Source organism: Canis aureus, chromosome 36 (assembly GCF_053574225.1).
Source record: "Canis aureus isolate CA01 chromosome 36, VMU_Caureus_v.1.0, whole genome shotgun sequence".
NCBI lineage: Eukaryota > Metazoa > Chordata > Mammalia > Carnivora > Canidae > Canis > Canis aureus.
Genome location: NC_135646.1, coordinates 18,562,119 through 18,590,115, shown reverse-complemented (window position 1 = coordinate 18,590,115; position 27,997 = coordinate 18,562,119). Strand labels below are relative to the sequence as shown.

The following is a 27,997-nucleotide window of genomic DNA, read 5'->3' as shown; positions in this document are numbered from 1 at the left end:
GCGAGGCTGAGCACTCACCGCGGCTGCTGCTCGATGGTCCGGCGGCCGCCGCTCCCCCTGCTCCCGCCGCCGCCGCCGCCGCCGCCTCCTCAGGCGCGGCGCTCCTTCCCCGGAGACGCCGCGAGCGCCCGCAGCTCCCGCGCCGCGCGCAGCGTGACTGACTGACTGACCGACCGACGGGCGGCGGCGGCGGCGGCGGCGGCGGCGGGGGCGGGGCGGGGCGCGCGGGCGGGGCGGCCGCAGCGCCCAGCGGGGGCCGATCCCAGGGCGGCCGCGTCCGGCCGAGACGCAGAAGGCGGAGCTGAGGGCCGGGCGGCCGACGGCCCGACTGCCTCGCGCCCGGCCGCTCGCTGCCCCCGCCCGCCGCCAGCCACTCACTTCCGGCGCCGCCGGCCGCGCCCGCCCCTCCCGCGCCCCCCGCGCGCCCCCCGCGCGCGCCGCTCGCCCTCCCCGCGGGCGCCGGACCGCACCCAGCCGGGCTGCCCGCGGCGCTGCCCCCGCCCCGCGCGCCTGCGGACCGCCTCCCGGAGCCGGTGAATCAGGGAATGAATGAGCGAGGCAGGAACGCCCCGGTGCCGGCCCACCCCCGGCTCGCCTTCCGCTGGATGCGGGCCCGGTGGCCTCCGGCCCTGGGCGTGGGACTCCCTGGAGCCCCGAGCGGACCCGGCGGGCCCCGTGAGCCTGCACCTACGGCTCACCCACGGCTCAGGCGCCCCAGCCACACCTCCGATGCCTCGGGCGCTTAAAGGACCCTGGTCGTTGCAGTCTGAGGCTTATGGTCGTTGCAGTCTGAGGCTTTTTTTTTTTTTTTTCTTTTAAGGAAAACCCATTTTGCCCGACAACTTTTCTGTATTTTCATGCACGACAAGCTTTTGGAAATTGCGCAGTTCCGTTATCATTGATTACTTTTGACCTTTAAATTTTGCCTATTTTGCATTTTTTTAAAAAGATTTTATTTATTTATTTGTTCTTGAGAGGCAGAGACACAGGCAGAGGGAGAAGCAGGTTCCACGCAGGGAGCCCAATGCGGGACTCGATCCTGGGATGACGCCCTGGGGTGAAGGCGGGCGCTAAACCGCTGAGCCAGCGGGGCTGCCCGCGTTCTTAATTCCTATCACCTCCTTGCTGAAATTGTGTAGGGATAAGGAGCTGGCATTTTCCCTTGATCACCAAGCTCTCAATTCCTCAGATACTGCTTATTGTGATGCAGGCTGGACTTAGACTTTTAATCTTCAAGTTTTATATCATTATTTTGACCTCCTGAAGTTGATCAAAGGAAGGAAGAAGTAGAATTAAGTCATTTTTTTGCCTGGCTACATGGAAAGTTCTGATGACAGCATTAAAACAACTGATCAGGGGCACCTGGGTGGCTCAGTGGTGGAGCATATGCCTTTGGCTCAGGTCATGATCCCGGGGTCCTGGGATCGAGGCCCACCCGCATCGCATCAGGTTCCCCACGGAGTCTGCTTCTCCTTCTGCTTATATCTCAGCCTCTGTATGTGTGTGTCTATCATGAATAAATAAATAAAATCTTTAAAAAAAATAAAACAACTGACCAATCGGAAGTGTGATCTGGAATCTGTTTCCGTGAACATTCCTTTATCACGTCTGCCCATCTGCTTGCCGAGTATCTGCAACTTGAATTTTCACAGATAAAGAATTGACTGTACATTTCTGACACTTGGACTCCCTGAACCAGAGTGTTCATTTCTCTGTCCTGGGGCCATATCCTGGTTTGGTTAATTGCATCCCCCTTTTTCAGATATTCTTGAGGACTTCCAAATGGTTCCAGTCTTTTTGCTCAATCTGTTCCGAACTGGTACACAATACTTTCAAACTGGTATCTAGGACCATGTGACACAGTTAACTAGCTAGCTGCTTTTCATACTTGAGGTATTTGTACTTTGGAGATATAACTGGGCTTTTGCATTTTAAGTTTTGTAGGTGCTTTAATATTTGTGTGTAGAATGCTGTAATCTCATAAATGAAGATGGTACTGCTGACCAATTTCTTGCCTTCTGTTCCTTTCTTGTGGAATTCACCATTTATTACCTCTAATTATTTCAGTAAGTCATGATCTTCCCTAATGAATGTAATACAAGTTTATTCTTGTATCTTCCATACTAGCATAGTACCTTCCACAGTAAATATTTTTATTTTATTTTATTTATTTTATTAATTTAATTTTTTAAAAATATTTTTAAAATTTACTCATGAGAGACACACAGAGAGAGAGAGGCAGAGACACAGGCAGAGGGAGAAGCAGGGAGCCCAACATGGGACTTGATTCTGGGTCTCCAGGATCACGCCCTGGGCTGAAGGCAGTGCTAAACCGCTGAGCCACCCGGGCTGCCCTACAATAAATATTTTTAAATTAACAAATGCAAACATTTTGATAAGTGATAATTCAAATCTGTCTATAGCCTTCCAACCATTTCCATGACCAGATTTATTGAGATTATATACACCTGAGTGCCAGACCTAATAAATTTCTATTGTCATCAAATGCTATTACCAGGCTGAGTGATACTACAGAAGGAAGGTACTCCTCTTGCTGAACTTCCTTTAAAAAATAGATCATTGAGTGCTTTTTAAATAGCTTTTAATTAATTATCTTTCCTCCTGGGGCTTTCGTTGGTCAAGGTTAATAAGAAAGAAAAACAAAACAAAACAAAAGTCACTTTTGGCCATAGAGGAGAGTAAGCAAGTTCTTATCATTTCCTTTAAATCATGAAACTATGCATTCATTCAACAAGGGTTTGTTGAGCTCTAAGGCCTAGTAACACAAAGGCAAAAAAGACATGGCAAGGTGGTTCCTGCCTTCAGAAAGCACAAAGTCTAAGTGGCTAAAGGATGCGAGGAAGTCACTATTGCAGAGTACATTCCTAGCTCAGGAAAGTCTTCTATTGGAGGGGATTATTATTATTATTTTTAAAGATTTTATTTATTTATTTTAGAGAGGGGGTCAGAGCAGAGGGAGTGTGAGAGAGTGAATTCCAAACAGACTATCTGCTGAGTGTGGAGCCTGATGCGGGGCTCAATTTCATGAGACTGAGATTATGACCTGAGCCAAAATGAAGAGTCCATCACTTAACCAACTGAGCTACTCAGGTGCTGCTGGATGGGATTCTTGCACTGAATGTTCAGTGACAGAGAGGAGCTAACCTGATGAGAAGGGAGGGAACCAGCATTTCAGACAAAGGCAACAATACCTATGCAAGAATGGAGGTGCCAAATAGCACAATGCTTTAGAGGATCGGCAGGTGGTTCCATTTTGTCAGGGTAGGCACAGAAAAGGGTCAAAGAGGTGGGACAAAAAAGTAGAAGGACTTCTTTTAAAAAGGGGGTGGTGGGTGGGCCTCATGTACTAAACCAAGGAGTTTGAACTTGATACTCTAGACAATATTAATAAATAATAAAATCTTTGGAGATTTTAAGTCCCAAAACAATTAAGTTTGAATTTTTGGGACCAGACAGACTAAACTGGGGCAGGAGTAAATTAGGAGGAGGTGGTAACACCGGGATGAGATATGCTATAGGTGAAGTGGGCAGGAGGGGCTAGATGGGAGAAATATTAAGGAGGTGGACTCCATAGGGACTTGATATATAATTGGACATGAGGGAATGAATGACAAGGAGAGAGCTAGGATGACCCTTAGGATTTTGGTTTGGGAGACAGACTGAAATGTCGTGGTCATTTCTGTGAAGTAGAGATTCCAGATGGAGGAGCAGGTTTCCGGAGAAAACTATAGCTCCAAGAAGAGTGACTTGCCTAAGTTAAGTAGCTATTATTAGAAGACACTGGATGAGAATCCATATCTTCTGACCCTACTCACATGCTCTTTCTACTACATAATGTTTTATGAGCTATGAACTCTTTCTAGCACTTTCAGCAAATCATAGAAAAATGTTATAAAGGGATGATGGGATATATCCTTTTAATTGAGGTTTCAAATCAGTAATTTCTAAAGCTATGCTAATTTTTAATGATTACCACTTTACATAAGGTGGAGAGATTTGTACATTGGAAAAGTGGGACCAATTATTACTTGAGTATGATCTCTCTGATAATTTAGCAGGAGCCTTGTAAAATTAAATCGCCTAACTAAATAGGACATCCATCTAGTTGCCTTTGCCCCGAGGTATCTTTAAATAAAACAAACTTTCAGGAATGAATAGAAACATAAAAACTCTCCCCAGAAATCTTAGTGTTGATTTTTTTCCCCCTTCATCTTGAAGGAAGGATAGGTTCTAAAATGAACTGAGATTATGAAAATCCACACCAGGTTTTGACTTCCTCTCTGGCACAATTCCCTTGATTCTGAAGACTCTAATAGCTAATGGATGGGAAGATTTTCATATCCTAAATTCATAGTCCTTTTCTCCAGAGGAGAAGTTTTAGTATTTCCTATTCTTAGAAAAATGAGACAAATTGTTTATTCCCAAGAGACTTCTTGGGACAATAGGATACTTTCTTTTTAAAAGTAGCTTTTATACACATTACCTTTGAAACTAGTCATCTCTGTCTTATGTTTCAGTAATTCAAACAAAGTATTATATTCATTTTTAGTAGGCACACCAGAGACAAACCCATTTACTATAAATGTGTTGAGTTAATGAATAATTATTTACTTTTAAAAATCTGTAATCCTAAGTAGTGAAAAGAACACTACTTATTTATCAACTTATCAAAACTATTTCTTTAGTGTCCACTGTGTCTCCAGCTCTGTTGTATTACTTTAAGGAGTACTAGAAAAATACATGAAATAGTCTCTGATTTTCAAAAATGATCTTACCCATTCTTGGAAAGGATGGGGAAAAACACACTCTCATATCCTGCAGATGGAAATATAAATTGTTAAAAAAAAGAAAAAATATATATAAATTGTTACAACCTTATCTTGGAGGGCAGTTTAACAATAAACATTAAAATACCTTAAACTATGCATCTCTTTGATCAAGCAATTTCTCTTCTATAAATTTATTCTAAGAAGTAAGAACAAAACATTAGCTAGGATATTGTGGGATGATGGCAAATACTTGGAAATTCCCTAAATGTCCAGGAATCAGATTAAGAAAATGATGATGTCTAGAAGAATGGTTTTTGATATGAAAAGATATGTACATGTTTATAAAAAAATTACAAACATGCACAATATGAATTCATGAAAAAACATATTACATAGGAAAAATATAGAAGAGAATACAACAAGAAAGCAAACATATTTATTGCAGAGTGGCATGATTGTGGTGCTTTCTGTTATTTCTTTATCTTTTAAGATTTTGTATTCTGTAATTGGCAATTAAAATGAATGAACCAAGTTAATATTTACGAAGATAAAGAAACCTTTAAAAATGTTGAGGAAAATAACACACAGAGTATATATTATTTAATAGAAAATAAAGTTGATTTTATTTAAAAAAGGATCTCTGCATTCAAGAAACTGTTGGTGAGGCAAGAACATACAAAATAACCAGAGAACAACAATTCTAATACAGACTGTAAATACATCTAGTTATTCTCACCCTGAGGTATCTTTAAATACAGTAGGAATTAAGTGAAGAGAAAAATTGAGTGGGGTTGAAGCATGTTGAGATGACTTCATCGAAGAAGTGAGATTTAGTTGACACTTGGAATCTGAATGCCAAGGGGAGAAACAGCGTTGGGGCAATAATATAAAGTGAGGTAAGGGCCTCCCATGCCCCATACTGGACACACATGACCCCTCCCAGTTGAACATTAACAACTGCAGAACACTTGATCTTTGCCTATAAAAGCATGTCTATTTCTTTCTCACAAGTGGGATTTACATGTCCTATGTAATATAAATGTGTAGTAAATAGAATATTACACATCCTTTGTAATTTGAATGTGATATTAGGTGTTTTTTAATAAGTAGCCCTTTTGGGAGGCATGTTACCTGCAAAATTTGTGGAGCTGGACATTTCCAGATATTTCTTTAGAACAAACACCAGCTATTATGCAAGAACAGTTACCACAACCTTCACTCTTACGAATATTCTGACGTCCACAATCAGACCACTTAAGAATTCAACCAATCAGAACTCAGCAATCCTGATTCAGCACATGTTACAGAGTGCTACTTTTAAACCAGCTATCTAGCTCAATAACTAAATTAGTAGTAGTAATATTAGCTACACACTCATTGAAAGAGTGAGTGACTTTGATATTTAGTGCTTAATAAGAAACTGTAAAGGTTATGCCCATCTCGAAAATGTCTGCAATGGTAAAATACAGGGCAGAACATGAACTTCCATCAAGTATCTCTTTAGTGTGGGCTGTCACCCGGTCTAGAGTTGCCACTGTAAACAGGGAAAAACATTCCAGATGGGAGGATGGTTAGGGCAGGAGGAGGGGACAGTTCAGTCCATGACAGCTGCCCAGTAAATATTTGTTGAATTGAAGGAACTCTATCCAAGGTGAGAAATCAAGGCTGAAGAAGAAAAGAAATACACAGGCACCTGGTGACCACAGTCTGGAAACATAGTAATTAAGGACTGGGGGAGGGGGAGAGTGGGAACACAAATACACCTATAGTTATATATTTTACATATAATAAATAGTTTACGGATATCACATATGATGTGTTGAACTATACTGCAGGATATATATTGTTCCTTATCAGCAATATATAATTCAATTCACTGTGCAAAGTTGCAATGAACATGGTATATTAGTGCAGTCTTTCCATTGGTGGTGACCCAGGATAAGGAGAAAATCAATGTTTTTTTTTTTTTAATCAGCATTAGATGTACGAGACAACCTTTTAAAATAGAGCACCTCTTTTAAAATTTGCATCAACTTTGAAAGTTAAAGAACCGCTAGCTCCAAGGTAAAAGTTGTTTAGTCCCCCACTGCACTATTTATCACCATTCTACAAAATGAATTCTATCACCCAAGGTGCAAGACTGATGAGGAAATAAAAATACGGCCAACACAAGACTAGTGTCCTCAAAATAGCATTCTCCCCATCTTTGTTTTGCCAGCACTGCCTAGGCCCTGCGAATACGGTGGAGGGAACGTACGAGATGCGTATCCATCTGTTATTCTCTACTTCAGATGATTTGTGTCTCACGTTTTCTTTGAGTAAATGTGCATCTTTAGCATACCCTAGAAGAAGTAAATGAGAGTGTTTAATCTGTAAAAAGGTAAAATATTATTTAGGTTTGCAAACTTCATGGTCAAAATGTATACATGCAACGTATAGACAAAATGTGCTTTTTGAAACAGATGTTTTACCAAAAACAATTTTATTTTTACCAAAAACAATTCCTTTATGGGATTGATGATTGAGTTAAGAAATGGCTGTCTCTCTTTGTTGCCTCATGGTCATATCTGCATGATTTTCTGAACTGCTTGAGAAAAATCATTTGAAAAAATACATCATGGAAAAACAAAGTTAACAGATGAAAAACTGGTCACTGGTTATATACTTTGAGAGAAGGCTATGCCAAAGAACATGACATCACCTAAAGTGTTGTCACTGAGTCCCGTAAGTCATGCTCTTCAAATGTCCCTAAATGTCCCTTTTCACTGTTCTCTCTGCTACTACACCTCTCAAGATCTTCAGCATCTCAAAACTACCATTTTGCAAAAATCTGTGAAGTTGTTCCCACTAGCCTCTCTTCTCCCTTTGAAACACCCTGCATAATACTTCTAACCAATCTCTGGTACTACCGGGACCACTTTCACTGTGTCATTTTTTTCTGCTAAAAACAAACCAAAAAAATTTACAATCTTTATTTTGAAAGACTGTACATCACTAAACATCAGGTACAGTATGATCCTGACTCTGTTGAAAACAAAAAAACTCACCCCCATATTATACATATATATGTATATAATATATATATTCATTGTTTAATTTTTTCTTTCTTCTTTCTTCTTTCTTTCTTTCTTTTTTTCTTTCTTTCTTTCTTTCCTTCTTTCCTTCTTTCGTGAGAGAGAGCGAAAGATAGAGAGCTGGCAAGAGTGGGTGGGTGGGTAGGGTAAGACAGAGGGAAAGGCAGAGAAAGAATCCCAAGCAGGCTCCACCCCCAGCATGGAGCATGACTTGGGACTAGATCTCACAACCCTGAGATCATGACCTGAGCTGAAATCAAGAATGGGACCCTTAACCTACTGAGCTACCCAGGTGCCAGCATTATTTAGTTTTCTATTGTTGCTATAACAAATTACCATAAACTTAGTTGCTTAAAACAACACAGAGTTATAGTTATTATCTTACAGTTCCGGAGGTCGGAAGTCCAAAATCGGTTTCACCTGGCTAACATTGAGGTGTTAACAGAGCTGCATTTCTTTTGGAAGTTCTGTGAAGAATCCGTTTCTTAGCCTTTTCTAGCTTCTAGAAGCTGCCTGTATTTATTGGCTCATGGCCCCATTCTCCATCTTCAAAGCCTGTAGCATAGAATCTTCTAGTCTCTCTCTCTCTCTAACTTTGATCCTCCTGCCTCCCTCTCATATGCACCATTGTAATTAACTTGGGCCCAACCAAATTATTCAGAATAATCTTTCCATCTTAAGAGTCTTAATTTTATTTATTTGAGTTCTCTCTCTTTTTTCCTTGATGAGTCTGGCTAAAGGTTTCTCAATTTTTTTTAACCTTTTCAAAGAACCATATCCTGGTTTCATTGAAATTTTCAATTTTTTAAGCCTTTATTTCATTTATTTCTACTCTAATCTTTATTTTTTTTTCCTTCCTTCTGCTGGCTTTGGGCTTTATTTGTTCTTTTTCTAGTTAGGTATAAGGTTAGGCTGTTTATTTCAAGATCCCTAATTACATCTGCAAAATCCCTTTTGCTGTGTAAAGCAACATATCCACAGGTTTTAGGAATTAGGACATGGATCTTTTGAGGGGAGGAGCATTATGATGTCTGCCACACTCATACATAGATACACATAAATTTGCATCAAAACAAAGTAGACAAAAATATTAATAGGTTCATTATCTCTAGATTAACACTTCAGGTGATTTTAATTTTTTCCTTCTTTGTGTTTAATCAATATTCCCACTTTCCAAATGATCTTGCATTGCTTTTTTATTCATAGAGTGACAATGAAAAAGATTAATGGCTTTATAGAGGACATTTGCTATTATCTCTGCCTTGTCCTCTTTTTCTAGAGACAGTATGTTTCTTTTGGAGCTGCACCTCCTAACCCAGCCTCCACCTTAACCAGGTGCTTCTAAGGACAGCTGGAAATCATGGTACCTCTTTACTGGTTACAGATGAGAGCATGTGATCCACACTAGGATAACTAGAGACATTCCCAGCATTTCTTTCTTTCCTTCGAGTAGGATTGGGGCGGGGGTGAGGGGAAGCAATTCTTCTCTAATGAGGCACTCAGGAAAAGGCAAACCAGAAAATGTTGGTGACTATGGTTCTAATATCATAGGAAACATGAGAGCAAAGCAGAGATGAGGAAAACAGGGAGAATCCCAGTGGTATTTGCATGCTTGGTTGGAGTTGTTCCAGGAACTGCTAGCTTATATTCTCTCCTTCCCTAGGTTTGGATATATAAACGGATAGATTCCTCTTTCTGCCAAAACGGCCTGTTACTATCATTTGCAACAAGAGGTCAAAATAGGCATGTTTTTAAGCCCATAACTTGTTACTGTCTCAAATTAGCTCCTAAGATTGCCTTCAAAGCTATTCACCACCCCCTCCTTCTCTGCCCACACTTCTCAACTTCGTTAGACTTTGGCTGGACTTCTCATCTTTCCTTGCTCACTTAATGGCCTTTGCTTTTGTGGCTTTACTCTTGTGCTCCTGGTCTGGACTGTCCTCACCTCCTCGCTCTGCCCATCCAAATCCTGTCCAATCTTTCCAGCCACCTCTAGGACACTCCATGAAATACTCACCAAATCAACCAGAGAAATCTTCCTTCTCCAGATGTTTATTAAATGCAAGTTCTGCACCATGCATTCAATACCTACATCTGCTTTTTATGGTTTGATAAACCCCACAAGGACAAGAACCCTACCATGTTTTACAGATTGTGCTCATAGAACTCATTGTTCATTTTGATTGAGTAAATTACATGTTAAGTCAAAGCTCTGAAATATTAAGGATAGTCCTTCTGGGATGAAAGCATAAGGCATTGTGAATATTTATAAGTTAGAAATGGCCTGGTACACTGGAAGACAGTTTCATGATACTAAATTGTCATCCTTATGTTGCATGTTTTCTCATCATTTCCACTGAGATAATTTAAGAATGGGAAGTAAGACCTGATGGGAAAAGATGAAGAAGCCAGAATCATTTAGCTGTGAGGGAAAAAAAATAGAAATGAACCTAACAATAATCTTAATATTTGTGAAAATTTGCTATACAGAAGAAGGGTTCTTCCTCCCTAGGAAGTGAGATTGAGTTAAGGAATGAGCATATAACCACAGGATGAAATTTAGGTATTCCTAGATAGATTTATCACCATAAGAGTATCAAGCAATTAAATGAATTCTGAACTTTGTATAATGTAGTTTTATGATAGTTCTGAAAAAAACTATGGGAGGAAAATGGCTTAAGGGTTATTTTGCCTAAAGGCAAGAATCTGAGTAAAATGACCACAAAAAAACTAACTGTAAGGATCTAGTTTATAAAACTTTAATCTTATACACAGGAGGGAAAAAATTGAATGACATTGAAATGTTACATCTATGTATGCAGATGATTTTGTTGTTTTCTCCATGAAAAGAGAATGTATTGTTCCAAATATATTCAGGGATAAGTTAAAAACTTTGCCCAATCTCTTCAGCTGCTTTCTTCCAAATTTCTGCCTTTTTTGCCTCAAGTGTAAGTGTAAATTTTAAGTCCAAATCAGGTATTAGAAAACATTTGATAGCATTATCTTTCTTTCTTTCTTTTTTTTTTTTTTAAGATTTTATTCATTTGAGAGAGAGTGCACGAGTGAGCATGAATAGAGGGAGGGGCAGAGGGAGAAGCAGACTCCTTGTTACCAGGGAGCCCATCGTGGGGCTCAATCCCAGGACCCCGGGATCACAACCTGAGACCAAGGCAGATGCTTAACAGATTGGGCCACCCAGGCACTCCCTTGGCAGTGTTTACCTGGGCCATGACACCTTTCTCACAATAATTCCAACATAAGCATGAAATAGTACAATTCTATGTAGTCCTGCCCATCAGGACCAGTAGAATACCAATAATATATCTATAACCAGGCTAAAAAGTGATTCCAGGGGAGGGAGGAGTGAGTAGGTGGAGCAAAGGGCATTTTTAGGGCAGTAATACTCTTCTATATGATACTATAATGGTGGGTTAGGTGTCACTATACATTTGCCAAAACCCATGGGATATTTACAAAGATTGATCCCTAATAGAAACTATGGACTTTAGTTAACAATAATGTCTCAATATTGCCTCATCAGTTGTAACAAACATACTACACTAATGCAAGATATTAATCATAGGGAGATTGGTGGGGGGGGGGGAACAGGGCATGGGAGGTGGTAAAGGGAAATGTATAGGAATCCTGTAGTTTCCTTTCAAATTCTCTGTAAACCTAAAACTGCCCGCCAAAATAGCCTAATTTTGGGGTGCCTGTGTGGCAGTCCGTTAGGCATCTGACTCTTGGTTTCAGTTTGGGTTGTGATCTCAAGGCCATGAGATTAAACCCCACATTGGGCTCCTGCCCTCATCCCTGAGTCTGCTTGAGATTCTCTCTTTCCTTCTCCCTCTGCCTCTCCACCCAGTCTCTCTCTAAAATAAATAAATAAATAAATCTTTTTTAAAAGCCTAATCTTAAAAAAGTGATTCCAAACACCTGCGTTAATCCTTAGAGAAAGTGTAAAATAGCTATAGTTCTATCTTTTGTTGAGAATATTATACATAACCAATATCTATATGTGATAAATTGCCTCCCCAACTTTTAAATACCCAGGAAAATCCTGTTGCTTTAATGATCAGAGTCTCATTAAAAATAAGTTAAATTTAGGGGATCCCTGGGTGGCTCAGCGGTTTAGTGCCTGCCTTTGGTCCAGGGTGTGATCCTGGGGTCCCGGGATCAAGTCCCACATCGGGCTCCCTGCATGGAGCCTGCTTCTCCCTCTGCCTGTGTCTCTGCCTCTCTCTCTCAGTCTGTGTCTCTCATGAATAAATAAATAAAATATTAAAAAATAAATAAATAAAAACCAAAATTCAACTGAATAAATTTGAAGATCTAATTGGTTTAAAAAAAAATAAGTTAAATTTAAAGCCATGAACATTTATGTGTGTGTGTGTGGTTTTGCTTACACACTATGAACCAGAATTAGAGAGAACCTGATTGTCCTCCATAAGAAACTGAAAGTTTTTTTGACAAAATTTCCCCTTTTCTTTTCTACCTAAGCAATAATCCCATATCCATTTCAACTTTAATTTTGGATGATGGGGGAGGAAGCCACATTAGCATCAAGTTTTGCCCATCATGGATCAAAAGTAGTAAATATTTTCATTCACTGTTCTTGTCATTACACTATATTTTAAAACCTGAACAAATAATGGGGATACCAGTCCTCTAGAAAGAATGAGTCTTTTCAAAACTCCTTCCTTTATGGACTTTACAGACTAGTGCACAATTTGGACACTGTTGTTGAAGGCAAATAGAAGGGTCCTATGGGAACACATAAGAGGGCATATGCTCAGGGAATGAACGTTGTCTGTGAGCACAGGGGATGAATGAACAAGAATGGAATGGCTGAATGAAACAATGAGGAGGTTTGAGCAATGATACAGGACTACATATTCAAATTGCACACCAGGCCACTAAATGCTTCATATGTATTTCAAGATCACGTACTCAAATGGACACGTATAGTTCTTATGTGTGGTTCACCACAGTTTCTAAAGAATATCAGTTGTTGGTGAAAGGGACCATTACCTCTTTTCAGTAAAGAGGTGTATCTTCCATTTTATACTTTTTTAGTATCTGTATTCAGTTTTCTGGCTATGAATCTCAATCCTCAAACTCTCATGTGCAAAAAATACCACATTTCTTTGTTTTTTTGAATTAATTTTGACTCAGAGTCTCCCCTTCCACAGTGTAGGCAAGAAATTCAACCTCAGTCATTCCTAGGGCTCTTCTCCCTGGTGCTCCCCATCCTTTGCCAAGGAAATATGGAGGCTTCACAGACCCTCACAGTCCCGGGGAGGTCCCTTCTCTCATCCCCCCACTCTACATTCCACAGAGCAGCTCACTGCCTCAGTTCTCAGAGTCTCTCAGACCCATGCCTCTTGCTGTTCTCATTCAACCCTTGGGTACAGGCATCTTTGGTGAGCTAGAAATATTTGGCAACTTCTTCAGGGAAGGGAGGGCAGGAAAACAAGGATGCAGAGAAATCTCTAATTTTCTTCAAGGCACAACCTTTTCCCTCACAGGCAGACTCAGTTCTCTTTTCCCTCCAGGGAATCCAACATAGATTTCTGGAGGGGGGAGTGGGGGGTAGTTTAGACATTTGGAAATAAAACCAAGTAGGGAAGTATCATGCAGGCAACTTCTGCTTTCCTCCTTATGACATATTTAATACTCCCCCGAGGCAAGAAGCATGTGGCCTACTACCTTCCTGAATTTAGGATGAGAAAGAGGAAAATACACGAGGAAGCCATAAATACATATCTCCAAAGTCTCATCCTCCCACATAGTCAGATTGCCCAAGCTTGCTTAGCTGAATGAGAATCCTTTGTCTGAAGCCTTAATGCAAAAGGATCAGCTACATGATATCTACTCTCTTCCACAAATTCAGTTGAAATTCTGATGAGAAAGAAAAGTCAGAGATCAGAGAGGTAAGGAAAATGGACACATGGTATTATTTCCATAGTTGACATTTATTAATATAAGATTAATTCCAGTTTGTAAAATTTCAAAGTATGAGCACCAATAATATGGATTAATTGATAAAGTTAGAAAACTTCAGTAGTGACTTTGTCCTTTGAGAGCCTGATTCTCCCATAAAAAAAAAAAAAAATGTTGATGAGAGGGGCACCTGGCTGGTTCAATCCATGGAACATGAGACTCTTGATCTCAGGGTTGTGAGTTCGAGCCCCACGTTAGGTGTAGAGATTACATAAACATAAAATCTTAAAAAAAATGTTGACAGGAATGTAATAAGGACAGTTAATTATATCATAAGAAGAATCACTAGGTGATTTGTAGTTAATCCTCTCACATGTATTTGTGTTTAACTCATCCACTGATTTTTTTTCCTTCTAAAATAATTTGGTAAAGAGTGAGGCAAGTCACTACCAGTAGTTTCTTCAATGATATATTTGCAACCTCTGTAATAACCTTTGCTGTGTAATTACTGTTTTTTTTTCCTAGAAGTATAGAAATCAACAAAGAGAAACATAGGGAGTTTCCATTTTGTCTGGAGATTTCCTATTCTCTGTTCCCCTGCTCCAATTTTGGATACACTTATGCATGTGATAGCAATGCTAAGTAAAAGTTATAATTAGAATATCATGGTAATGTAGGATGAGATACATCTTTGCTGTTACCACAACAAATAATGGGAAACCACAAGGCCTCTTATGCATTTTTTTTTATTGAAGGGCTGTCCATGTAGAACATTTGTCAAAACTCTAAGTGAAAGATTTTTTGTCCCAAATATTTTTACCATATTTCCTATTTATGTTTTATGCCTCTATTTGTATAACAAAAACCTTCTTTCCTTTAAGATTTATCCAAAGGGAACATGACCTTTAATTGAATATCAGTGCTTGTTTGAACTGTTCCTCAATTAGATCATATTTTCTTAAACTTCTTCTAGAGGAGAAGATACGTACATCTGCCACCAATTACCCACGTCTATATATCATGGTTCACAGAATCAAGACATTAAAACTGCATACAGGGAAGACCAACAACAAAAAAAAGTTAGTAGCTCTTGGTGTAATGTGAGGATGTGTGCCTGATTCTTTCTTTAAGGCTCCAGAAAGGGGGAGAAAAATCTTTTTCCTCCAGCATTCCCAAAGCAGCATAGCAATTGAAGAACAGATCATCTACATGTAAATTTTTTTTTTAATCACATAGAAATGTGTACTCTTAGAGTGTCATATAGAACAAAGAATTATCATAGATGATTTCCTTCCAGATTTTTGGCTTGCCTAACCTCTCATTCTAATCCATGTTTATCACGTAGACCTGGACATTCATTCCTTCAAAAAAAACTTTTGTGAGGTTTTACTATGTGTCAGCTATACTCCTAGAAACATAAGATCAAAGGCAGGCTAGGACTGAAAAGCTAAATTATCTCTGAAGATCAGCATTGGAGCTTAGCCCTAGTGAACAGCTTGGCTAGAAGGGTGGGGGTTGGGGGACTCAGAGCACTGGACTGACCAAGCACTGGACATAGAGTGGGTGCTTTGAAGATGTGGTTAGCCAAGGCAATGGGAAGCTGTCCAGTCAATCTGAGAGCAACATCCATGAGTCATGTCAGAGCAACGAGTGGAACCCCAGGCAGGTGGTCAGCAATAGGAGGCCTGGAATTGGGTAGCACTGCCCTTGCTATGGGTCTAGGGTTCACAGGTTCTGGTTTCCGGAAGGACAAGAGCAAGGTGGATCCCAGAGTTAGAACAAGTAGAATAGTAGGAACTACAACATATACCATTTCTTGCTCCCTAAAAGCATCCCCATTTGGTTGGCTATGCTATCCAATTCTAATGTGAGACATATTAAAGGATATCTGTTGGGACGCCTGGGTGGCTCAGCGGTTGAGCATGTGCCTTTGGCCCAAGGTGTGATCCTGGAGTCCCAGAATCGAGTCCCACGTGGGGCTCCCTGCATGGAGCCTGCTTCTCCCTCTGCCTATGTCTCTGCCTCTTTCTCTGTCTCTCATGAATAAATAAATAAAATATTTTTTTAAAAAAATAAAGGATATCTGTTGGGAGTAAGGGGCACGTTTTTGGGAAATATTTTGTTTTCCTGAGAAATAGAGAAAAGTATTGCTGGCAAGAACCCGTTCTTTTCTTTTTGTTTTCCAGCCTTGAAGATAAGTATGCTGCATGCTGCATCAGTACATAGTGATCAGAGGCAATGCTAAGGATGGTGGAGAAAAGAGAATATGGCTAGGTCTTTGATACCGTGCAGCCACAATCCTAGCCCTGGATGCCACACTTCCAGACTTCTTGTAATTAAAAACAAAATAAGGGGTAGGGGTAGGGATTTAGCTATTGAAGTAAGAGAAAGAGATGGTAGCTATACAGGGAGCTACGTCAAAACTCAGTGATAACAACAAGGGGATATATCCAGACAGAGCATAACCAGCAGAAGGCTGGTTTCAGGCTTTAAGAAGCCAGAAAACAGGACTGAACTCAGAGTCTGGAGAGGACAAGGGATCTAAGGGATGGCATGGAGAATTTGGGGATCAGAGAAGACAGAGAAGTGTCAAAGTCTTATCTTTCATTGTCGGATTTTTCTTAAAACTTCACCCCATTGTTTAAAAGCATCAAGATAATGTCTCTCATCATATAAGCCAAAGAAGTAAACACTATTTTTCTGGAGTTCCTGGAACATCACAAAGGTTTTCGCCATTAATGGGTTGACTAAAACATATTTTAAAGAGAAATTGATCTAAATTGCAAAAATGAGAGTCAAGAGACCTTACAGAATTAATATCTATGAAGAATTTTCTCAGTCTGAATTGAGTGTATATAACATATATATAACAATAATATAAATGGAATATTATATTAGCAAATAAAACGTCACATTTAAAGATGGCTAAAACCTTTACTATTAAAAAGTAGAAACAAGAGAAAAAGCATAAGATATATAGGAAAGTAGGTCTTGTCATCTGAGTGTATAATTAAATTCTGTCCAGAATTAAAGAAAACATGATCTATCTTTGGGAGTCTTGGGAAAAAGAAGGGCAGGGGTAAACTTAGTGTTAAGAGGTAAAGACATAGCTGTGTTGGAGGGAGTAGGAAGTTCTAGGAGACAGAGGGGTCTTGAGTACAGATGGGACGGGACTCCCCTCTAGACATTAATGGTGAAAATGAGATTCTTGCTTTGGGAGATTCTTCTTCTGGGAATAGGATTCTCGGAACCAGAGTCTAGCTAGCATCCTTTCCCAGGAGAAAAGAAAATCATTTACTTAAGGGGGAAGAAAATAGTCATTGCTGAGATTTCCCTATCCTTTCAGTAGAAAGAAAGTGGCTAAGAAATTGTACTAGACATGGTTTTACAGGTGGGAACAGAGTAGTAGCATCTCAGGTGAGGCCAGGCATAGGTGAGGTAGTAGAAAGCAGGTTACATGGTATGGGTTGGATATGGTGGTGGTTTTTAGAGTTTAACTGTGTGTTGGCTCAAATGTCTTTTCCCTAGACTTTTGATATTCAGGTATCAAATTTCCAGGGCCACCCAAAGAAAGTTCTGGTTTCCTGGGTTACAGCCCTTCATCCAGGAATAATTTGATCCACTGGTTAGATCCTGAGGTGTGAGTTGTCTCTAACAAAGTGTAAGGTCCTACTGAGGTCTCACTCCTGACCTCATTCATTATTGACTTTGCACCCAAGCAGAGTCCTTTTGCTCTTCAAAAGCTCTTACTCTTACTTTCAGGCTTGATTCCTCAGACTGTGTCTCCAATGGCTTTTTAGCTCACTGACCAAATGGTTGATGTTTCTGAGAAATCTGATCAGGAACATGAATAAACGTGGAAGTCTCAGCTTCTGACCTGATTTGAAGCTGCATAAATGTGATCCCCTTTTTCAGGGAGATTGAGTAAGTTGAGTAAGTTCAGGGTTTAGGAGCCCTGTCCTCCACCTATCAAAGGAATTCTTCTCAGTTGAAAACTGCTATTTCTTCAAGGCCAGGAAGAAGGATTCAGCCCAACAGGGACCCTGCCACACTTGACATGCAAGGAAAAAAACTAATTTTTCAGAGTGGTCATAAGTGGTTCCAGAGTCTCCCTGACCACACAAAGACTTCTATCTGCTTGATTATGCTTGGCATTCCTTTCATTGACAACTCCTTTCAGAGACAATTAGAATAAAAGACAAATGCCTAGTTGAAGAGATACATTGACTGAGACTCATTCAGACCAAGGTAATAAGCCAGTTTGATCAATAAGCTTAAGTGATTGATTTGGGAGGAGATACTAGGTCCTTGACATGGGTGATGAGGTGGAGAGAGGCCTGCATGAAGCAAGAAGACTCAGGTGAGTCTTTTCTATGAAGAGGGAGAAGTAGGGTTCTAAAGGAAAATGTCATTTATTGCACTCAAGAATATTGCTTCTGAATTACGCAGTGCCACTTCTCATTATGTAGAAGGATATGCATGTGGGGGAGGAGGATTTAAATTGTCCAACTTCACTCTAAAGCAGTTTCATTGTAGACCAGATAGTTTCAGGTTTCCATAGTAAGCTACTATTTAATTATTATTAAATAATAATAATCTATTAATTAGAATATAGAGATGATAATACAAATAATCATACAACCACAGGTTACTTATGACAAAAACACTGAGAATGTGCAAATTCACATGATTCACTGAAATTGTTGGCTCAATCCATTTTTCAAGTAGGAAGAACTTGAAATCCTATTATCCCTCCTCATATTTGTAATGTCCTGTCTCCATTTACTTTTACTTCTTAGGAATTCACCTTTAATGTCACCTCAGGGGCTTTTATTTATCATTTTAATCCCTGAAAAAATTATTTTTATATTACTTGCAGTACTATATTATTGAAAAATTATAGCATTATGAATCTATGTTGAATTTGATGTGAAAGCTAAAAGTAGACGTTTGAATAAATGAATGTTCCATATGAATTAAGTTATAATTTGGCTGACATTCTTTTTCCTACTGTACATTCAATATATGCTGTAGGCATGGTATAAAATACTGTTTTTATAGCCAGAAAGAAGTATTGGAGGCCATTTTTGTCAGTGTTGGATATTTCTTTTTATTTTATTATATCTTAATTAAGTTTTTTCGTTTTAGTTCCAGGATAGTAACAGTGTCATACTAGTTTCAGGTGTACAATATAGTGATTCAACAAGTCTCTACATTACTCTGTGCTCATCATGGTAAGTGTGCTCTTAATCCCCATCACCTATTTCATCACCTATTTCACTCCCAACCATCAGTTTGTCTTTATGGTTAAATCTGTTTCTTGATTTGTTTCTCTTTTTTGTTTCTTTTGCTCATTTGTTTTGTTTCTTAAATTCCACATATGAGTGAAATCATATGGTGTTTGTCTTTCTCTGACTGACTCATTTCACTTAACATTATATTCTCCAGCTCCATCCATGTTGTTGTCAGCATTAAATCTTTCTTTGAAGTCTCAAAAAGAATCTCATGGTCCTTGGATCATTTTAAATCACATTTAAAAGTCATATATATGGAAATTAAGGATGTGACAAAGTAAAAGGGAAAAATTATGAGAATAGAGAATCTTAAAATAGTTTTGTAGTATCTTTGCAATTAAAGTACTTTCAGAGTACTGAAGAGAATAACAATTTGATTTTGTGAGAAGTCTGAAATTAAGATTAAACATTAAAAAAAAAGATTTTATTTATTTATTTGAGAGAGAGAGAGAGCAAGTGAGCAGGGGGAAGGATTGGGGGGAATAGATAAACAGACTCTGCATTTGGTGTGGAGCCCAGCCTGGAGTCCAATGCAGGCTCATGACCCTGAGATCAGGACTTGAGCCAAAACCAAGAGTGGGCTTCGTAACCAAGTGTGCCATCCAGGCACCTCAAGATTTTTTAAAAAAAGATTTTTATTTATTTATTCAAGAGAGACACACACAGAGAGAGGCAGAGACATAAGAAGAGAGAGTAGCAGGCTCCATGCAGGGAGCCTGATGTGAGACTCGAGCTCAGGACTCCAGGATTATGACCTGGGCCGAAGGCAGGCGCTCAACTGCTGAGCCATCCAGGTGTCCCCGTCCCAAGATTAAACATGTTTTTAAGAACTGTTTTCAGGTGCTGTGGCAGAGACAGCGAGCTGTTCACCAAAATCTGTTCTCTCTTTTTATGGTTAGAGCTGTTGCTGGAACATGGCTGCTGAGCCAAGGTCTGGATTTCCCAGCCTCTCTTGCACCTGAGTGTGGCCACGTGGTAGTTCTCACCAACAGAATGTGAGCAGGAGTATCTTTTGTCACTTCTAGGCCAAGACTTAAGAAGCAGGTAGGACTTTCTACTTGCAATCTGTTCTTCTGTATCCTGTTCATCCTTCTCCAGCCCATTGGAGGCACATGACAATGAGGGCCTAAAGGAGGTGGAGCCACAAATAAATTGAACCTTGATTCCCAAGTCACCATCTGAAAGAAAGCTGCCGGCCCACCAGAAGTACTATATGAGCAAGAGGTAGGCCTCAAAATGTAGAATAGCTATAGGACAACAGAAATTTGTTATAGTAGCTGGTGTTTCTCCAGCAATATAAATATCCTTATTACTGTCATTTACTGGAAATTTCCAATAAGAGATTCTGCTGAACTTTAATGAATAGATGAAATTCACTGCAATTAACCGACCATTTGGATACAGATTTTTTAAAATTGTAGTAAAAAACACATAACTTGAATTTACCCCCTGAAAAAAATTTTAAGCACACATTATAGTGTTGTTAACTATACACACATTGCTATGCATTAGATCTCTAGAACTTTTTCATCTTGCTTGATTGAAACTTTATGCCTATTGAACAACAACTGGACATGTTTTTAAAGTCTGTAATAACTGCTTGTATTCTTAAGGAGGTAGACTATTTTCTTGAAGTCTTAATTTTAGTACAAGTGTAATGTAACATTTAACACTGTATATAGCTCCTGCTATGTACCAGGCACTCTTCTGAGCACCTTTTAGAGATTATCTCAATCTAACTGAAAAAAATATGCAAGACTTCTATTGCAGAAAAAATAAAACTGTATTGAGAAGTAAAATTCCCTTTTATTTTAAAGATTTTATTTATTTATTCAATAGAGAGAGCACAAGCAGAGAGGAGCAGCAAGTAGAGGGAGAGGGAGAAGCAGGCTCCCCACTGAGCAGGGAGCCCAATGTGGGGCTCAATCCCAGGACCCTGGGACCATGACCCAAGCCAAAGGCAGACGTTTAACCAACTGAGCCACCAAGGCACCTCTTAAAACTCTCTTTTAATATCAAACCTAGGACTGATTATTACATACTTCAAATTAATGAGCCTGAAATAACGAAATTTAGTGTAAAGGATGGTATTTAAAATAATTACAAGATGATTTATTGTAAATATAAAATGTTCATTAAAATAAATACACAAACAAGACATGTTTCTGATGTCTGATTATTTTACTGCTTGTCATGGTAACTGAATTGGTTTTTCTTATCAAGATACTTTTCTTAGTTTGGACTGCCACAGTAGATGAATGTTTCTGCCCTAGACTTAGGCATCTATTAAAAGAGTTGGTGAATGGAGTGATTATAACTCAGGATCAATATTCATCCAGAAGCAAAGCAAAGGGTTGCTAATGGATCTTCAGCTAGAATAGGAGTCCTATCCATGTTGATCCCAGCACTTCTTTCTAGAGTTGTAAATAAACACATAAAAATGCCAGGCTTGTCCTTACCTACAAGAAGTAAATCATTACAGACATTCAGATCACACTCCAATCATACAGAAATGCTTCCTCTAAATGCACCATGACTGCTGTTCAACTTGGTCACATTTTCCAAATCAGTTGTGTGGGGTGGGGAAAAATTAAACTCCTCAGTTTAAATTTAGATCATGCTCCCATATCAAATTCCCACACACACTCTTTATTTTAACCTCCCAGAGTAATGCTTTCTTTAATCCTTTGCTGTCCTTCCTGCTTATCTACTTTCATTTTTTTTTCTTATATTCTAATCCACTTTATAAGACCTGCTCAGACTCTATCAAGGCTAATGCTTTAGTCTCTTTCTGGCATTTTGCAATCGCCTTTCTTTTGGCCCCAACAGCTGGGATCCCTAAGCCCTCACTCCACAGGTTCTGTCCTACACTTAGGTTTCAGGAACAACTCTTGGTCAGGTCTGAGGCAATTTATAGAGCCCCAGGCCAGTATCTGGACAACTCAGCCTCAAGTCATCCTGTCTGTTGATGCCGTTTGAACATTCTCTTTGTATTTATTCCAAATTTATTCCCCTGCCATTCATTCCCTACCATGTGTCATGTACAGTGTAAAACAATGAAGACCCAGCAAATAAGGAGACGTCGTCCTTATCTTGAGAGTCTTTGAGTTCAAAAGTGTAGACAGATAGGGTGAATGGAGGACTTCCAAATTTTCAGTCTAGTAGCAGGGATGCTCCCTTGTTAATTGCTAAATAATTGTTAATTGTTAAATAATAATTATATTATTTATAGTATAATATGATATACATGTAATATAACATGTAAAATAATATGGTACAGGATAATACAACATATAGTACAGTATAATATAGTATAATATATGATACAGTATAATAAAATACAACAAAACACAGTATGATAAAACACAATATAATACAATATGAGTATATGATACTTAATGGTCATCAGGCCCTAACTTGTTCCCTTTTGTCAACATCCTTGACTTGGGACTTGACCCTCTCTGGAGTTGGAGTTCTACCTTACTCATAGGGCTCTTAGACTTAAACTTCTGGCCCTTGGCCTAGTCCCCTATAAAAATTGGTGCTTGCTAAGACCTCTCTGTTCCTGATGGCCATCAGCCTCCATCTCTGCTTTCAGCCTACTCCTGGATGCCTTGGATGTTTGGGGTCCTATTTTTTGACTCTTACCTGACTCTTACCTATTTTTTTCCTACATGGAAACTTCCTGATACTAATCTATTCCTTATCCAGGCTCCTGTCCAATGCCTAACCTAGAACAGTCCCAGAGCTCCTGGTCCACATATATGATGGGACACTGCATCCTAGATTCTCCGGTGCTACTTGATCTGGTCCATCTCACACCAACTGACCTTTACTTACTTTGTTCTACTTTTGTCTCTGAACTTTTTGAAAATATTGCTCCTATTCCTAGAATACTTTTTTCCTCTTTTGTGATATCCTTCTGCCATTATTAGCTTTTGGGATTTTATTTTAAGTGTTTCTTTTTGAAACCTTATTCCATAGCACACTGGTGTGTGGAGGGAAGTTAAAATAATTCTATAAAAAGAAAGAAGAGTGATTTCTGTGGGTAAATGCTTGGGAAGTACTTGGACAACTAAAATTAGATTCTTTACCAAAGGACCTTTCAGAACCTGAGTAAGCTAATATGCATAGAAAATTCTCTATAAGAGCCTATAAAACTTTCTGGTTGAGCTCACTTTTATGGTATACTTCTTAAATCCATTTGGTACTTTTGAATAGCACAGCTTGAAGGACACTGTTTTAGAGGTCAGAAAGGGAAAAGGGGCACTACTCATGTATTCATTAAATTATTTCTCATTCATCCAATCAAGATTCATAGAGAGCCTACCATGTCAGGCATGATGTTATATACTAGAGACATTATGGTGATTAATCTTTGAGGAATTCACAAACAGCTCTAAGCATGGTCATGTTCTCTGGAACTCATACTTACTAATCCCCTCAGGGATAACTGATCTTAAATATGTTTTACTGCTTGCAAAATTTGGCATTTCTAAGAATTTTTAAAAAAATTTTATTATTTATCCATTCATGAGAGACACAGAGTCACAGGCAAAAGGAGAAGCAGGCTCCATGCAGGGAGCCTGCTGTGGGTCATGATCCCAGGTCTCCAGGATCACACCCTGGGCTGAAGGCAGCGTTAAACCACTGAGCCACCTGGGCTGCCCTATTTCTAACAATTTTGAAGTAGTTGGTATAGTCAACTTAGATATAGAAGGTCTGTTTAAGGAGCCCTTACCTTTTTGGGCTTATTTCTCTCATCTGTAAAATGGGGATGATAATTGCCTATTTAAGTTAAATCAGATAATATATTTGGAAGTTATTTGCAAAGGACCATAAAAATACAATTTATTTTTTCAGAAGGTATAACTTATTGAAGAAGAAAATTATGGAAGAAAATCATGATGACTACCTACGTTAGTAGGTACCCAAAGCATTATAGTCAGATGTTCAAATTTATTTTTCATGTTTTAGACATTCCTCCTTCTAAAGCAGAATATAATAATGTTGATCCAACTTCAAATAATGAAATAATTTTATATTTTTCAAATTTAACTTTTAAAAAAATTTATTTATTTATTTGAGGAGGGAGGGGCAGAGGGAGAAGGAGAAAATCTCAAGCAGACTCCCTGCTGAGTGTGGAGCCCAACGTATCCCATCCCATGACCTATAAGATCACAACCTGAGCCAAAACCAAAAGTCAGAGGCTTAACCAACTGAGCCACCCAGGTGCCCTTCATATTTAACTTTTTAAGAAGCTGTAGGGAACTATTGAGTTTCTGTTCTCCCCCTAAATTACCATTATAATTATATTTGCAATCCAAACTTTGTTGTAACCCGGCTGGGTTGGTGGAGGTGGTGGTGGTGGTGGTGGTGGTGGTGGTGGTGGTGGTAAATTTCCCTCCAATTAGGATATGTACTTCATTGGATGGAAGGTATATTAGACAAACAAAAACTTTTCAATATTTATTTCAAGAAGAGGCTACGTGTAATAATCAGATTGATTCTATATGTATTAGGCACTAAAATGTTTACTGGAATCAATTTAATTGCCCTTTGTAAATCCTAATTTGAAAGTCAAGTGTGATAGAAAGAAAAAGAGGAATGGGGCCACCTGGGTGGCTCAGTGGTTGAGCATCTGCCTTTGGCTCAGGTCTTGATCAGGGGCCCAGGGATTGAGTCCCTCCTCTGGCTCCCCACAGGGGGCCTGCTTCTCCCTCTGCCCATGTCTCTCGACCTCTCTCTCTGTGTCTCTCATGAACAAATAAATAAAATCCTAAAAAAAAAAAAAAAAAAAGAAAGAAAAAGAAAATGAGGAAACTATTCAGAAATATTTAACCATCTGAATTAATGAATCCATTTTTTCATGGGAAGGGAATTCACACATTGTTTTAGAAAGGCAGTTTCTCACAAACATGCTGTTCTGTGTTCCTTCAACCCAGGGACCCTACAAGGGGATCTACCCTATGACAGTGCTCTATTTGACTTATTAGTCAACAAATTTCAACACAATGGAAATTGTAAACAGAATATAAAAAGACCTAGAAAGTTTCTTAGCTATTCTACCTCTGAGATAAATGGCTTGTTATAAGGAAAATATCTTGTTCCTATTTCGTAAGTTAAAAATTAGCCATGTGTGTTTTTATTTAAGTCCAGGGACTTTTTTAATGTGGAAAGACATGGAAGAATTGCCCAAGGTAAAAGTCATATTGCTACTGATTCTTTGCAATTAGCTAATTTGATTAACTCTTTTTCCATGGAAAGAAAAGAAACTCCCTGTGAGCTGGAGAGGACCTAAGAGATCATCTTTTTACTGGTGAAAAGTCTTGGATAATTTTTGCTAATTCAGAATCATGGGGATTGCATATCTGGAATACCTTACTCAGAAGCATCCTTTCTCATTGTACACATGGAAAGATAATTGCTTTAGGTATGCTTTGTCTGATGTATAGAGAGCCAATCATTTTTTGTATATATTATTCTAATTACAGTAAAGAATAATGTCAATATGTAGTCATCTTTTTTCATTTGCAAGCAAAAGAATTCTTTATCCTTCATCGGAAAAAAAAATAGCTTCCTCCTGCCCTGCTTATTTCTTTTCTTTTTTTGCAGTTGTTTCTTGTGACATTTTCCTAAATATCTGAATTTAAAATGATACCATTGGGAATGAAAATACTTCTTTTGCTTACTTTCCAAATAAAGAAATTGACTCAGAAAAATAGCACTGGCACTCGTTAGAAACACAACCAGTTATAAAATCAAACATAATTTGTACAACCTTGAAGTTTGGAGCCGCTTATGGAAACTCATGCCATCACACCCTCCAACTCAATCAAATGCAGCTTTGATTTGAGCCAGAACATCAGTGCTGGCTGTGTAGCCTCAGTATGCAGGCAAGAAATAAAATGAAGCACTGGGGACAGACAGCAGTGCTAGCTATTATTCCTGTCTTTTGAGATTTACTCCTTTGAAATGAAATATTTTATTCTAGGAGTGGTGGACAAAAATTCAGAAGCCTCTGGAAGAAGGGCAACATTGGACCATTGTCTTCGATGAGTACCTTGGAGATAAGCAATTCATTTATTTTTGGGAAACATCAGGAGACCTAAGAACTGGAGGTCATCGATACAGTAGAACACTGGTGTGGGGTTTAATGGCATCAAAACTCTACCGTTCTGCTAATAACTGGCTGTATGACTTTGAGCATGTCACTCTCCACCCCTCTTCCTCTCCACCCCTCCAGCCCCTCACCTCCCTTTCCATATTGGTAGAATGAAGGAACTGTTCGGCTCTACATTTCTACATCTGTGCTAAGGAAAGGAAGGTTGAGTGAAGTGGAACTGGGCTAGTGAAACAATGAGTCTTGTGCCTGACATTTCTGTCTGCAAAGTGAGAGAGCCCATACGTCCCAAGGCTGCTTTCCAACACTTCCTCAGCTCTGTGGTCCTATCTTGAGTTGTCTCAGGTGAACGTTGGTTCCTAATCAGGGAGCAAGGGCCCACTGGGCAGATATGCCCCACTTTGAGCCCTACCTAGAATGGCCTTGCAGTCAACTTTTAAAATTTTTGTTAGCATGGCTGTGAACCCGCTCTTTAATAGACACTCTGCTCCTCATGTTGAGTGTGAAATAGCCTAAAGTGACTCCATTTTTTTCTGCTCTATTGAATGCTAAGTCTCTGATTTACTCCCACCTTTCTTTTCAGAGTGGGTCAAAATTGCCCTTTAAAGAGAATGCACAGAGTTTACCAAGGCTGATTCTGATTCGCTCAGGAACCCAGAGCCAGTTTATCTGTGGACACCCTCCCTTAAAAAAAAAAAAAACCACCCAGCCTCTTGCAAAATTCAGATTCTTTCTGATTTTTGGAAATTCTTAGGTAAATGTGAGTTAAATATCTTTTCTCCAACATCGTCTCATGGTCTGAGAGAGGTTAAGTCTGTCACTCTTCCTTCTTGTCTCTTGTCTATGTGCTCTATGGGAGAAAACAACCATATCCAGAACCTGGATTGGAATGGAGCTGTTGCTCCTGATCAAAGTAGCAAGAGGATAAAGCAGATTTGCAGAGCTTGGAGAACTTTAGACTTAGGAGAGCCCCATTCTTTTTAGATTTAAAAAAAGTAATGTGAACAAGATAAATTATACAAATGGATGAAGATGATCTACAAGGACACTTCCAAAAGTTTTTAATGCATACAAACATACACATATTTATTTTCTCTCTCTGTCTTCCTTTCCTTCCTTCTTTCTTTTCCTTTTCATTCCTCTTTCCTTCCCTCCCTCCCTTTTTCCTTCCTTTCTTCCTTCTTTTTTTTCTTCCTTCCCTTCCTCCCTCTCTCCTTCCCTCCCTCCCTTCAGCCCCCAACCTCTCTTTCTTGCTTTCTTTCTCCTTCTGTTCCTTCCTCCCTCTCTTCCCTTCTTCCTTCCTCTTCCTCCCCTTTCTTTTTTGGTGGAAACCAAGAGAGAGAGACTGGGTGTCTCAGTCTCACCAGAACCTGTATTTATTTTTTCATTTTTTCCCAGCTTTATTGAGATATAATTACCATGTAACATTGTGTAAGTTTAAGGTATACAACATAATTGATATATGTACATATTGTGAAATGATTACCACAATAAGGTTAATTAAGAAACCCATCACCTCCCATAGTTATAATTTTTTTGTGTGTGGTGATAACTTTTAAAATCTACTCTTTCGGGAGGAGGGCGGGGGGTGGGGGTGAATGGGTGACGGGCACTTGACGGGATGAGCACTGGGTGTTATTTTGTATATTGGTAAATTGAACACCAATAAAAAAATAAAATAAAATAAAATAAAATAAAATCTACTGTTTCTTTCTTTCTTTCTCTTTTACTTCTCTCTTTCATCTTCTCTTTCTTTCTACATAAATGAGCTCA

The 27,997-nt window shown here is 39.1% G+C and overlaps 1 protein-coding gene and 1 long non-coding RNA gene across 2 annotated transcripts in view; one reads left to right on the top strand and one right to left on the bottom strand.

Moving 5' to 3' along the window:
* The window catches only part of RAPH1 (Ras association (RalGDS/AF-6) and pleckstrin homology domains 1), a 95,529-nt gene extending 95,357 nt beyond the window's left edge, over positions 1 to 172 (bottom strand). Inside the window, exon 1 of the mRNA XM_077885144.1 lies at positions 19 to 172. The gene's annotated coding sequence lies outside the window, so the exon portion shown is untranslated. The remainder of the gene's footprint in view (positions 1 to 18) is intronic.
* A 13,493-nt stretch (positions 173 to 13,665) lies between these two features.
* Positions 13,666 to 27,784, top strand: LOC144305850 (uncharacterized). The gene is made up of 3 exons (XR_013372874.1): positions 13,666 to 13,797; positions 20,001 to 20,145; positions 26,096 to 27,784. It is a non-coding gene; the product is annotated as an uncharacterized LOC144305850 (long non-coding RNA).
* The last annotated feature ends 213 nt before the right edge of the window (positions 27,785 to 27,997 follow it).